Source organism: Cavia porcellus, unplaced genomic scaffold, assembly GCF_034190915.1.
Source record: "Cavia porcellus strain 051 isolate PalLab524CR breed Dunkin Hartley unplaced genomic scaffold, mCavPor4.1 scaffold_34, whole genome shotgun sequence".
NCBI classification, from domain to species: domain Eukaryota; kingdom Metazoa; phylum Chordata; class Mammalia; order Rodentia; family Caviidae; genus Cavia; species Cavia porcellus.
In genome coordinates, this window is record NW_026947517.1 from 15,020,942 (window position 1) to 15,034,250 (window position 13,309).

General features: G+C 36.6%; 1 protein-coding gene across 9 annotated transcripts in view; it reads left to right on the forward strand.

The window, feature by feature from the left end:
• Positions 1–1,953: 1,953 nt before the first annotated feature.
• Positions 1,954–13,309, forward strand: part of LOC106026840 (histone H1.8-like) — a 123,401-nt gene continuing 112,045 nt past the window's right edge. For 5 of the 9 annotated variants that reach the window (XR_010045538.1, XR_010045537.1, XR_010045539.1 and 2 more), the window contains exons 1-2: positions 1,954–2,083; positions 3,077–3,270. The gene's annotated coding sequence lies outside the window, so the exon portion shown is untranslated. Of the gene's footprint in view, positions 2,084–2,199; positions 2,340–2,369; positions 2,705–3,076; positions 3,271–11,532; positions 11,624–13,309 lie in introns of those variants that run through there. The other 4 variants (XR_010045533.1, XR_010045532.1, XR_010045535.1 and 1 more) reach the window with 3 other exon arrangements.

A 13,309-nucleotide genomic window follows, 5' to 3' on the forward strand; every position in this document is an offset into this window, starting at 1 on the left:
TTCTGCCCAAAATAATAAAGAATATCTGAATCTTAAATTGATTTGTTGGTCTTTTCATATTGTCCTATCCTAAATGTTAATACCACGTGGTATCCTGTCCTAAACTGCCATCTATTTCTATGTAATATGTGGTCATGAATTTAAAAATCCATGGTAATCACTGAGTTAAAAAGGATAAGAACTGTGACAAACTAGATGGCACATTGCCCACCTACAGAACCAAAATTGTTTCACAGATCCCTGCAAGAATACTGCAGTAGGATAATTTCATTACGAATTCTTTCACTGAAAACTGGGAATCTAATTTTTTTGGCGTGAGGGTACCAGGCAGTGAACTCAGAACAGTGTGCTTGCCAGGTAGGCGCTGTGCTGCTGAGCTATATCCCTCTTCTCATTTTTAATTACCATCTGAATGTAATGAACCTTTACAGTTCAACACACCTAAAATTGAACACTGCTTTACTTCAAAACTTAAATCTTTGGCTCTCTTTCAGTAACAGGCACTATTATACACAGTTCTTCAAGACAAATACCTCGATACCATCCTTGAATTTTCTCTTTATATTTGTTCCACTTCTTCCTCTATTTTTAAAATAAAACAGCTTAACTCTTCCCCACAAAGTATTATAATTTTTACCCAGAGTATAATTTTTTACTCTCTCTCCAATCATTTCTCCATTCCTGAATAGGATATTTTTAAAATTTAAATTTAATCAAATTACATCTGTCTAAAATCATTTAAAGTCTAGCTTCCTATTGACTTTAATTTTCAAACTACTCTAAGTGGCTTATAAGACCATTTATATATATCCCCTGATTACAGCCCCAGATATATCTCTTGCCATCTTCTCTTCCAGCCATTCAACCCAACCAAAACTCAAAACATTTCTAGTCATGGAACATAAAATTCTCACCATCTATCTTTTGAACATTTTGGGTTTTTTTCCTGGAAAATTGTCATCTTTGTCCTGATTCTTCACTTTTGTATCTGAAAACTCATCCTTCGGCTCTCAGCATAGATATAATTCCCTTCACAGAGACTTTTCTGAGGTTTATATCAGATGATTTTCTTACGGAATTGCCAAAATATATTTCCCATAATAATTATCTTTCTATTTAATCTTTTTTCTTCAAATAGCAATGTTTGATTAAAAGCAAACCTAACTCTAAGAATTCCAAAATGTCACGATAAAATTTAATCATATGTAGAAAAAAAGGTTACATTTTTAGAAATACTGTATGTACTCCACCAGAAATAACTATTCCTGTACTATCTCCTATATTTTCTCATAGAAATATTTTTAATGACACTTTAGTACTGCCATTCTATGATATCCTTAGTCATCACTCTTTCAATGCAAAATGTTTCAGGCTCCAAATAACCTATATAAAATTTTAGAAACATGAAAATAAAGATTAAGTGAAAAGCAGCCAAATGAGTACTTAAAATAGGAATAATCAAGTATCTTTTAAAGACAATTCTTTCATTTTGCATACCCAGAAAATAGGTTTTAGAATTTGTGGATTAAAATTATATTTATAAAATGCATATTGAAGCATATTTTATTACTGTCCCATACACTTAATACATATTAACAGAAAGTGGAATGTAATTTCTAATGTATTGCAACAGGTAGAAGGCAATTAAGAGGCAATTTTGGGAGACTAAAAGTTGACATTCACAATCTATCATGGAGGAATTACAATTCCAATGAACTCACTTTAGGAAATTTGGTCAAAATAAACCATTGATAATCTCTTAAAAGATATTCCAAAGGCATTGCCAGAGGCTTGAATTCTTATAAATACAGAATTTATAAACAAAATGATGGACACTCTTCTAATACTGGAGAGCGCCCGGCGCCGGGACCAGAGACACCGGCGGAGCTGCCCTAGGCGGGCGCACCCACGCCTGTAAGCCCGCCGCCCTCCGCGACCTTCTCTTCCCGGATTGGCAGGCGGCTAGCGGCGGTGAGGCGGGCGCCTAAATCCGGGTCCTTAGACGTTCGTCCGGGACGCAGCGCTCGCCGTCCAGCCGCGCTTCCCTCACACCTGCTGGCATGCGTGTGGGCGCCCGCGCAGGGTCTGTAGGGGCCCGTGGGCGCGCGTGTGTGTGCGCTCGGCCCGGAGCGCGGCGGTCTGCTGAGGGTGTTTGTGTGCTCGCGCGTTGGGTGCTCGGCCCCGGGGAGCGACGGCGGGTGCCTGACTCCGCGCGCCCGGCCGGCTCAGGCGGGACTTGCGCCGCAGCCGCCACCGCCTCACGTCCCCTGAGGGCCGCTGTCGTGCTGCGGAGAGCGCCGGGGCGGGCGGGCGGACGCCGCGGGGGCTGCGAGCGGCTGGTTGGCTGGGGTGGGGGTCTAGAGGCGCGGGCGGGAGGGGCCGGGATGAGGGTGCGGGGCAGCGCGGAGGCGGCCGGCGTCGCCGCTTGTCCCTCCCGTCGGCTGTGGTGCTGTCAGCCGCAGATGTTTTGGGCTCTGACTGTTGGGAATGGGGAGTGGAATAAAAGGCGTCTTTGTCTCCCAAATTTCTTGCCGAGAAAAAAGGCAGGGTTGAAGATGACAGAGGGTTGGGGGGGGGGGTCGCCTGGAAGATGGTGGCAGAGTAAATTGCAGCAAACCCCCCCCCAACAACGTTTTTCTGGAAATAAAAATTATTCTAGCTGAACCTTTAGAAGGAAATCCCGCCTTGAAGAGAGACGCGGAGGGTCTTGTTCTTTTGATTCTGGTTTGATTGTATAATAATGATGATATAATACTAATGACGAGGACGACACTGCCTTTTATTTTGACCCCAGTGCTGTCAAAGCGTAGTTACAGCTGGGGATAAAGCCCTTGAAAATCTGATGTATGAAGAAGGAATACAGTTGCTCTAGGAATGGTCTTTATTTTATGGAGATATGTATTTTAGAATTAAAATTTGACAAAACGAGGCCTTTCTTCTTTTCCACTTTTCAGCCAATGCTCATAAAATGGGGCTGGCTATTGCTGCCTTCAATATGGAAAAATAAATGATTTTACCCGGTATAATTCTATGTAGTTAGTCAACCCTTTCTCTTTTCCTTTGACTTTCTCAACAGTTCTTAAAATGAAGAAGTTGAATTTCCGAAAAGTTTTGGATGGCTTGACTGCCTCCTCACCGGGCAGTGGCAACAGCAGCGGCAGTAACAGCGGTGGGACTGGTAGTGGTCCCTTGCATCCAGGAGGGACAGCTGGAGTTCTGAGAGAGGAGATTCAGGAAACCTTGACTTCAGAATATTTCCAGATTTGTAAGGTAAATTGTGCATTGCTTGAGGCCTATTATTTCTTCATTATATTTCTGTGGAGAAACAAGGAAATAAAACATCACAGTAAGAATCGTTGAGATGCCAGCATCAAAGATCATTTTATCTCATAAATTTATGAGATACAAAATCTTCAAAATTATAAAAATTAAAAAAGCAAAAAATTAAAAATTTTTAGATATTTAAAATTAAAATTTAAAGTTCTCAAGGTGATTTACTTCAGCAGTGTTCTGGAATACATATTAAATGTTTTTTAAAGGTAAAGCAAAATAGCATATGAAATTTATAAATGAGATGTAAGGCTTAGAACACCTTCTTACATAATAAAATTAAACTTACAATGCATTAAATGAGACTAAATGCTAACACAGGGAAAGTACATTAAAATAAATGTAATCATGCTAAAATTGATGAATATTTAGTCAAAAACAACAAAATTATGCAATTTGAGTGAATTTCATTGAATTAGAGTTTTTAAAATATTAGCTTATTTAATATGATGTAAAATGTTAAGTGGTACATGAAACAAACTACGTGGTATGGTTTATAGCTTTTGCTAAGACTTGCTGAAATTAAATGGTAAGCTTTAGGTGTTTGTGTCTAGAGATTTATGCTCATGGTTGGGATTTCTGTCATTACAAAAGTGTTTGAGGGCCATTCTTACATCTTTTCAACCACTTTGTTCCTACTTTGTGGGAGATGCCACAGAAGGCTGCTGACAAGTGCCTACACCTTGACCGTAGCCTTCACAGCCTGTGAACCCATATGCTGAAACATGTCTGTTAAGTTTAATCTACCACGTCTCAAGTATTCCATTCTACTAGTCCAAAATGAAATCAGATAGCCATTAAAAACAACAGAAGTGTTAAAAATGTGAGCAGTTTTCCTAGGCTAAAACAATGCTTTAATACCATTAATATATTTAATTTGATGCAATTTATTAATAGTATGTAGAATAAGCCATATAAATACATAAACCATCAAAAGAGGATATACGGTACATAGTTAATAATTACTCCATAAAATACATGAATAGTTTCAAATAAATCTAAGTTATTTCAAGATAGGAAAGTAAATTAATTATAATTGGAAGAGGGGAACTTACGGTCAGAAAATTGAAAGTTAAAAAATTATACTTCCAAAATATAGTGGCTTTTGATGTAGACCCATTTCAAGATTAAAAGAAAAGGAATTTAATATGGCAAAAATACAAATTTCTTGTGGTGAGATACAGTAGTGCCTTGGTTTACAATCTATTTGTTTCACAATTTTGGGGAAAATAACTGGGGTTGCATGGGTATAACCACGGAAGTAAAACTTGTGTGTGGAAACAAAGTTTGCTAAATGTTTTGTTTGCAAACCAAATTGTTTGCAAACAGAAGAATTCATATACTGAGGTATTATTGTATTTAAAAATCCATTCTCAGCAATTTCTAAGTATGTGTTAAATCATCAATAGTCACCATTTTTTAAAATAAATATACAGAACTTAACATTCTACCTAAATGAAGTTTGTGATTTTTTCATTAACAGCCCTTTTTCGATTAACCACGAACCCCCACTTCCTGTGCATCAGACTTTGTTAAATATCATTCTACCCTTATGAGATCATGTAGCATTTTTCTTTGCCTAATTTCACTTAACAAGTGAAAGTTCTTCTATATATTATAAATGACACAATACTTTCTTGTGTAAGACTGAAAAGCATTCAGTCACACACAAGCACACCCACACACACAGCACTTATGAATGATATTTTCATTATCCATTTTTCTATCAGTGAACATCTAAGTGCATTTCATGTCTTGAGTATTTTGAAGAATTCTGTAATCCATAGGAGAATACACATCACACTTTCACATAACAGTTTAAATTTCTAGTCACGTACCAAATAATAAAATTATTGGATCATATAGCAGGTCTAGTTTTATTTTTTTGAGAAACTTCCACCATGTGTTCGATATCAGTTTACATTCCTTATAACAGTGTGCAAGATGTTACTCTTCTTCACCTCTTTCGAACACTTCTTATCCTTGGTATTCTTGATAACAGTCATGCTGACATTTATGAATCAGTATCTCCTTGTGTCTTCAATTTGTACTTTTCTGATGATTAATGACATTGAGCATTTTTCACAAAACTGATAGATTTTTTTATGTTGTCAATTGAGAATATTATAACTTCATTTAATCATTTTATTCACATTATTTTTGTTTGGTTGGTTATTGAGCTGAAGTATTTTCTAGTTTTGGATGTTAAACTCTAATCACATGTATGATTTTTGCCCACTTCATATTTTGTTTACTCTAAATAAACTGCTTAGTTTTATTTTGGGTGCTTTAAAATTTTTAGTCTAACAATGAGTGTCTAAACTACGGATTATATGCTTTCTAGGAGACATACAGCTAAACAGTTCCCTATCATACAGTGACCTATAACTACAGCTTTCCATAGTATTCACAAACTTTTTCCTCAAATTTCTAAAAATTTTACATTTTCAGACCTTTAAAACTTCATTTAAAATTTATTTTTATTTATTGCATAAGGAAAACACATAATTTCATTGCTTTGTAGATATCTACTACTCCGGGCATCAGAGGTAGCCATTCTTTTATGCGCTCTTGGAAATGTGCAAGGAGCAACTGTTTAAAAAAGCATAGATGTATTTCTGAGCTCCATATTCTGTTCAGTTAGCCTGTATTCTTGTTTTTATGCTAGTCAGTTTTTATTATAATAGTTTAAAGTATACCTAGCATCAGTGTGATGCTTCTAGACACATACTTTTTGCTCATAATCAGTTTGGCTATTCCACATTTTTCATGGAATTATGTACAATTCAAATTATATGTTATAGACCTACGTTGAATATCATTAGAATTTAAATAGTGATTGCAGGGTCTCTGAAGAGTCCCAGATGGGTAAACATGGCCATGTTACCAATATTGAGTTTTCAATGCATAAACGCAGGACATCTTCCCATTTCTTTGTTTATTCACCAATTTTTTTTTAACAGTGTTTTATATTTTCAAGTAAAAAGAGCTTCAAGCTCCTTGGGTAAACATATTCTTGAGTATATATTTTCAGTTATTCTATATTGGATTATTTTCTTGATTTCTTTTTTGAATAGGTAGCATATGAAAAAATGCTACTTATTTTTGTATCCTGCAACTTTATAGAATTTATTTATGAGATCAGAAGTGTTGGGATGTAGATCCTGGGATATTTTTAGGCAAAAAATAGTATTTACATTATAGTGTCTTTAACATTTTTCTTACCTCCTTTGCATGTTTGTTTTATTGGGTCCTATTAGTTATACACGGTGGGAAGTTTTGACATATTTATTCATGTGTGTAACCTACACTTAGCAAGCTCTCTCCCTCATGGATTCCCTGTTCCTCTCTTGATCCCCTCCCTGATTTTTTCCTGTAATAGCTTCCTTTATGCTTTCATATAAGCTTGTGTTTCCTTTCTAATTTTTTATTTTTTAGATTTTACATATGAAAGAAAACTTGAAAATTTGACTTTCTGAGTTTTGCTTATTTTACTTTATATAATTATCCCAGGTTCAGTTTGTTTTTAGAGATGACATTTTACTCTTCTTTATACCTCATTAATATCATTTTGTAACTATGCCATATTTTCTTTACTTATCCCTCAGTGGACATTTAAGCTGCTTTTATGATTAAAATATATTTGCAAGAAGCCCTGAAATGTTACTTAGTCACTCGCATTGGTATTCCTCCAGACTTCATGGTACACTCAATGCCGCAGAATTGATTCAGGTGTAAGTTCAAAGACTGAGGTCAAGAGTATTGTCATGTAGACCTTCATGCTTCCACTCCCGCAGGTGCTGCCATGATAAGCATGCTTGGTTCTGTGCTGCAGAGGAAATGCCAGCCTCATCTTCCTACTTCTGGCTTCCTTTCTCAACCATCATATTGCAATATATTCTAATTGCTTTTCATTTAAGGAAACAAAATGCTGGGTAGAAGCATCAGTTGATAAAACCAGTATTTAATTTACAACAACATTGTACTTTGGGCAAAAGGAACACAGATGTGACTGACTACTTGGGGACCTGGCAGAGTAAAGCTTTTTAATTGTTATTCGCAACTCTTATACTCTGAAAATGGATTTTTATAATTCGTTTTAAAATACAACAGTTATCAATCTATGACAAAATGTCTGTCTTCTGGAGACTAAAATTGTCTCAATAGCTGTTGTCTTGTTCAGCTTTTAACTCTCATTATTCTATTTACTAAAGACAAGATGACCACTTTCTGACATTGATACAAAATACTGACAGTACAAGTTGAATGCTAGTGAATAACACAGCTGAGGGATAAAAAACATAGAAGATCACTGGCAAATGCCACTTACTCTCTATTGATTGATCAAATGCATGTGTTCATTGTGATTATATTGTGCATCCACACAGACAGTTGCATGTCCTATCTAAGATAAACCTTCCAGCATGAAAGGAGAGTTTCAAATGTGGAAATAGCTAAGTAATACTTACAGTTCCTCTTCCATTGTGCTAGAAAAACACTGCTCCATTTCTAAGCTGCAATGGTAATGAGCAACATAATTATTCTTTTTTCATTTCATTAAGATGCCCTAATTATCCTGCAGTCCCCAAAAGGAATTTCTTCTAGATTTCAGAAAAAAAATTTCTCTTTCGGAAATTCATTCATTCATTCTGTCTCTCTGTGTGTCTCTCTCTCTGTTTCTCTCTCCATCCATCCCTCTCTCTATCTTTCTCTTAGAGATAGGGTTTCCCTATGAAGCCTAGGCATGCCTTGAATTCATGATGTTTACAGGCATGTTAGGAATTATATTGACTATGAAAATTCCACTTATTTTCCAAATATTTAATTAAATTTTTGTCTACCAGTCAATATTGGAGCGTTTGTTCCATGAAAATCATAATGAAGAAACTTAAGACCATGTATTCCATATTTATGATCTTAAAAAATAGACTAAAACATGCATGTGTACATTCATGCATGAACACACATTCATACATCTGGAAAATGTAAAAAAAGAAACAATTTTATAACAGACTCTTGGAGAAATAATCAGCTTCTTTCATTAGTTTCATTGCCTCCACACTCACAAGGTTTCAGTAGAGATTCATATAGATGTTTACATCCTAGATTTAATAACATAATATAAATATAAAGTAAAATGTTAATTAAAAGTCCATTTTACATGCATTTTAATGTAAATTTTATTAGATTTGTGTTATGGTAAAATACCTGACACAGGCTGTTTATTAAGAAAAAAGTTTTTGGGGCTGGGGATTTAGCTCAGGGGCATAAGCACCTGCCTTGCAAGCAGGCGGCTGTGAGTTTGATCCCTGGTACAGATAAAAAAGGAAAAGACAAAAAAAGAAAAAAAGAAAAGAATTGTTTTTTTTTCACTTCACGATTTTGAGTTTCAAAGTCCAAAGAGCACGTTTCCATGGCAAATGTGGCTTCCTGATCGCATCACCTGGTAGAGCTGACCAACGGTAGAAGGTCTTCTGAGAGCAAACAAGGGATTTCACCTCAAACAGGTAGCACAAAGAATAATGGCAGCTATTAGCAGCTATTAGGCTAGGCATTTATCAGCTACTCCATGACATGAACCAATGGGTGCCAGAACTGCCTCTGAGACACACCCTATAATCTAGGGAATCCTCACCGAGTGCCCCCTCTTCAGGGTTCCGCACATACCCTCACACCCCAATCTGGGAACCAAGTGCTCAATCACAGTGGACCCTTGGGGGACCATCAAGAGGCACACAAGCCACAGCACAAAATGATAGTGACTTTTTTTTATTTCAGTGTCTTTATGTTTAAAAACTATCACAAAGTTATTGTCTGAGTAACTCTGAGGCTAATCACAAAATAAGGTGAAGATGTTATATTGAAGAAATTAACACATGTAACAACTATGAATCTTTCCATCATCTTTATTTTCCGAATTTGATTCACTGTCATGATTTAGATCTAGAATATGCCCCACTCCAATAAAACTCATTTTTTTCAGAGGTGGGATTTGAGGAGGTGATTGGGTCATGGGAATGTTATTCTCATTTGTAGAGATAAATTCATAGCTGAATATGCCGTGAAGAGAGGTTCGGATGGAAGATACAGGCCTTGGACCATAACGTGGAAGCCTGTGTCTCCCTGTGTCTTCCCTCACCTTCTGCTTCCTGGGTGCCATGACCAGAGCAGCTTTTCTTAGTTCACCCTCTGCCCTCAGGCCCTTGGGTTTTTTTCTTGAAGGGGGCCAACCATGGGCTGCAACCATGACCTATGAATAAGCCTCCCTTCCTTTATTTTGTGAGTGTCAGATATTTTGTCACCATGGTGAGAAAAATGCATCAGATATACACAGCATTACAATCTTAGCCTAACAAAATGTGAGAAACACAGTACAGTATAGACAAGCAGTTTATAGTCACTCATTATTCCAGTGCTCGCAAAAAAGAAACCTATTTTGAATTGTTTATATACAGTTCTATCTTAAATATATTTTAGTGAAGTGGCCATCAAAATGTACAAAACTCTACCATACGCCCATATTGAATATCACGGTGAACTAAATGCCAAAATTCTACTCTTTGGGAAAGAACCTATTAGAGACTGTTAACCCTTTTCTTCATACTATCTCTTTCTACTCTTCTAAAACAGAATAGTTTTATATGTTTAGGAGTGCAGTGATTTTCCAATTTTATTGTTGTTTATTGTTGTTATTATTATTGTTGATTATTATTTATTGTTTAAGAATTATCCCTGCTGGGCATATTTTCATATTAACTGGGAATAATTTCTCAGATTTAAGGAAGGGGTAGGGAAGCTGCCAGCTTGTATAAGAAAGGACTTTGAAGTCAGACATGGTGGCACACTCCTATAATTCCAGCACTGGGGAGGCCAAGGCAGAAGGATTGGGAATTTGAGACCAATTTGGGTTACATAGTGAGTACAGAGCCAGCCTGAACATACATAGCAAGACCCTGTTTCAAAAACACATTAAAAAAAGAGAAAACTTTGGACAAGTTCCCTGGAATTCACTCTTTGAAAGTCTGTACACATATGTCTGTAGCTTTTATGACTCTAGTCCTAGGATTCGATAATTTATTAAAAAACATTAAAAACATTTTGAGAAGTGCCTGAGAAAAACAGACTCACATATTTTAAGTCACTGTATACTAAACTAGAATTATATACATGTGTATTTATATGTATATGTGTGTACTCAGTGTATCATAGGTATCTTCCTTTAAAGGAAATAGACTGCATGCATGTCAGAATTAGTAAATTCTGTACATCAAAGGATACAGGATGGGAATGAAGTCTACAGGGTGAGAAAACATTTGTAAGTCATGTTTCTGATAAGAGGTCAACATATAGAATTTGTAGTGTTTATAAAATGTAAGAAACACAGTAGAGTATAGAGAAGCAGTTTATAATCACTCTGTGTTAAGCAAACCAGGAGTGATAAATAACTATAGTGAAGATTTTCCATTAGCTAATTGCATGTTCACGAATACTGATACAGTTAAATGACAGAGAAAATGGACACATATTTAATTTCAAATAGTGGTACATAAGAAAGCCTTGTGGAAGGCAACTGTGGTGAAGCCAGTGCCCTTTCTTGCTATGCAAAATAGTAGCTCCTAAAATCTAGCTTCACAAATCTTAACGGGATGGAAATTTTCAGTATTTATATGGAAGGATGTTATTTTCAGAATTCACAACTAGATAACAAATCAGTAGCATTCTTACTACAGTGCTTAGTATCCATGCAACAGGTTTTAATTCCCTACTGAGATTTACACATGTTGTCGAATAACCAATCAGTTTCTGTCATGGTCCACATTGCAGAGTCTCTAGGGAAGCAAGTGGGAGATATTTACTGGTGTAGCAAAGGTAAGATTTAGGAAGTTCAGTCTGGAGCATATGACATTATAGCTTGTTTCTAGATGTTTCCCCAAATTCTCATGCCAATGGGGAATTTTGGAGGTGGCTGTGTCTAAAGTGTATAATGCTGGGATTACGATTATATGGTTACTGAATTGGACCGCTGATTGGTTCATCATACTTCTGGGTGGGATTAAGGGTGTCCCAACCTGGAGTGAGTGCTACCCTCTCTAAGGGTAAGTAGGCTAAGGGCTGATAGCCTAGATAAAATATAAGAAAGTGGGCTATAGCCATCACTTGTTGGTTGCTTGCAGCTTACTGCCTGCTCTTGTTTTGTCCTAGTGTGTTTCTCTCTGTGATGCCCCTGTGCCAACACCACCCTGTTTCAATGCCAGTCAACTATGAACTGAAACTTCTGCAAACTATAGGCTAAGTAAATCTTTCCTCCTCTAACTTTGGATGTTGGATATTTTGTCTCAAGCATGTGAAAAGTCACTAGGATGTGGCTATAGGAACAAATAGAGATAAAATTGAGCCAAAGCCATGGGTGACAGGTCCCAAAAAATGTTGAAAATACACATTAAACTACTCCATCATTTCAAATTTTGGCAACAAGGTCAACCAATTTAATATTATCACCAAAGAAACAAATTTGTTCTTGCATACACCAATTTATCTTTGTTTTCCTTTTTTCATCTACACTTGAGTGTAGATCGCACTCTGTGTCCAGCATTGATTCCTATTTACTGTACATTCACAGCCAAAGCTCTTTAATAGTACTGGGAAATACATGCAGCTCTGCCTATGTAATTGTGTTCCTTCTCTGCTTTGATGACATCAGATCTCCTTGCCTTGTTTATATCCTCTGTTTCCACTCCCATGCCCTCCCCTTGCTTTGGTTCCTTTCCCTTTCCTTTTCTCATCTTTTTCCTGGTATGCATTTGCATATGCACCAGTAAAATCAGAGCTCCATAGAATTAATGGCCACAGTGTCAGCCTTCAACTCAAAAGTCAGTTTTCTAGAGATTCTAACATGGTGGGAAGTTTTCCACATGATTTTCTCATCTCTAACAAAACCCTAAGTGCTTTTGTTTTTCATTTTTTCCAATTATCTAATCGTGTGACAATAATCCCCCAATGCACAGGAACATATCAGTTAAAATGAGTTTTGTTCTGTTGGTACAAGTGTATGGGCTGAGCAAATCTTTTGCTCCAGCTGAGGCTGACTAGCTGGTATTCAGCAGGGACCTGGTCTCATCTGTAGGATTTAAGAGGCATTATTACCTTCTAATCTGAGAGTAGATGGGTGCAATGGCAGAAACGTGAACTGCGCCCCAGTGCATCTCCAGGTGTCCTCAGCTGCTCTGGGAATGGACAGTTTAACCTAAATACTCATGTAGTCAGGCTTTATACATAGGTGCTAAGGGCTGCCAAGAGCAGATTGTACCCCACATTCGAGTTATGGCCCTGATGTGACATTCTTCCTACTGCAGCCAGATCCAAGATGCTAGAAGTAATTCTCCTTTCTTCAATGTGAGAATTCTTAAATGTGTTTTAGTCTCACATTGGCATCACAGTTTTTTCATTTTATTTCATTTAATTTTTCTTATTTTGAAAATTGAGCATCAACTAAGTCAACGACATGTAAACTCACAAAACTAACAAGTAGTGAGCATGGGCTCCTGTTACTGTTCTCTTTCCCATCAAAGCCTATGTTTCACACATTCCCTCCGAACTTTAGACTCCTTTTTTCAACTACTGACATGTAATTGTGTAAATTATAAAATCTTCTATCTGAACACAGCTTACAAAAAGGGAATTAAAATATTCAAGGACACACAGGCCTTAACATTTGCTTGCTTCATAATCGGATCTTTTACAATAATATTTTGCCTTCTCTTTGCAGACAATAGGGAAGATTCATAAAATTCACACTTCTCTGTAGTACTAATTTGATTCAATGATTATTTGCTTATAAATTTGTCTCCACTGTTAGGTAATAAATTATTTGAGGACATTTAGTAGCACCTAAATCTCTAGCTTTAATCACGGTGCATAATACAATTATATAAGAAATAAGTAAATAGATATAGTTGGAGTTGGCTTAGTTAAATCAGCT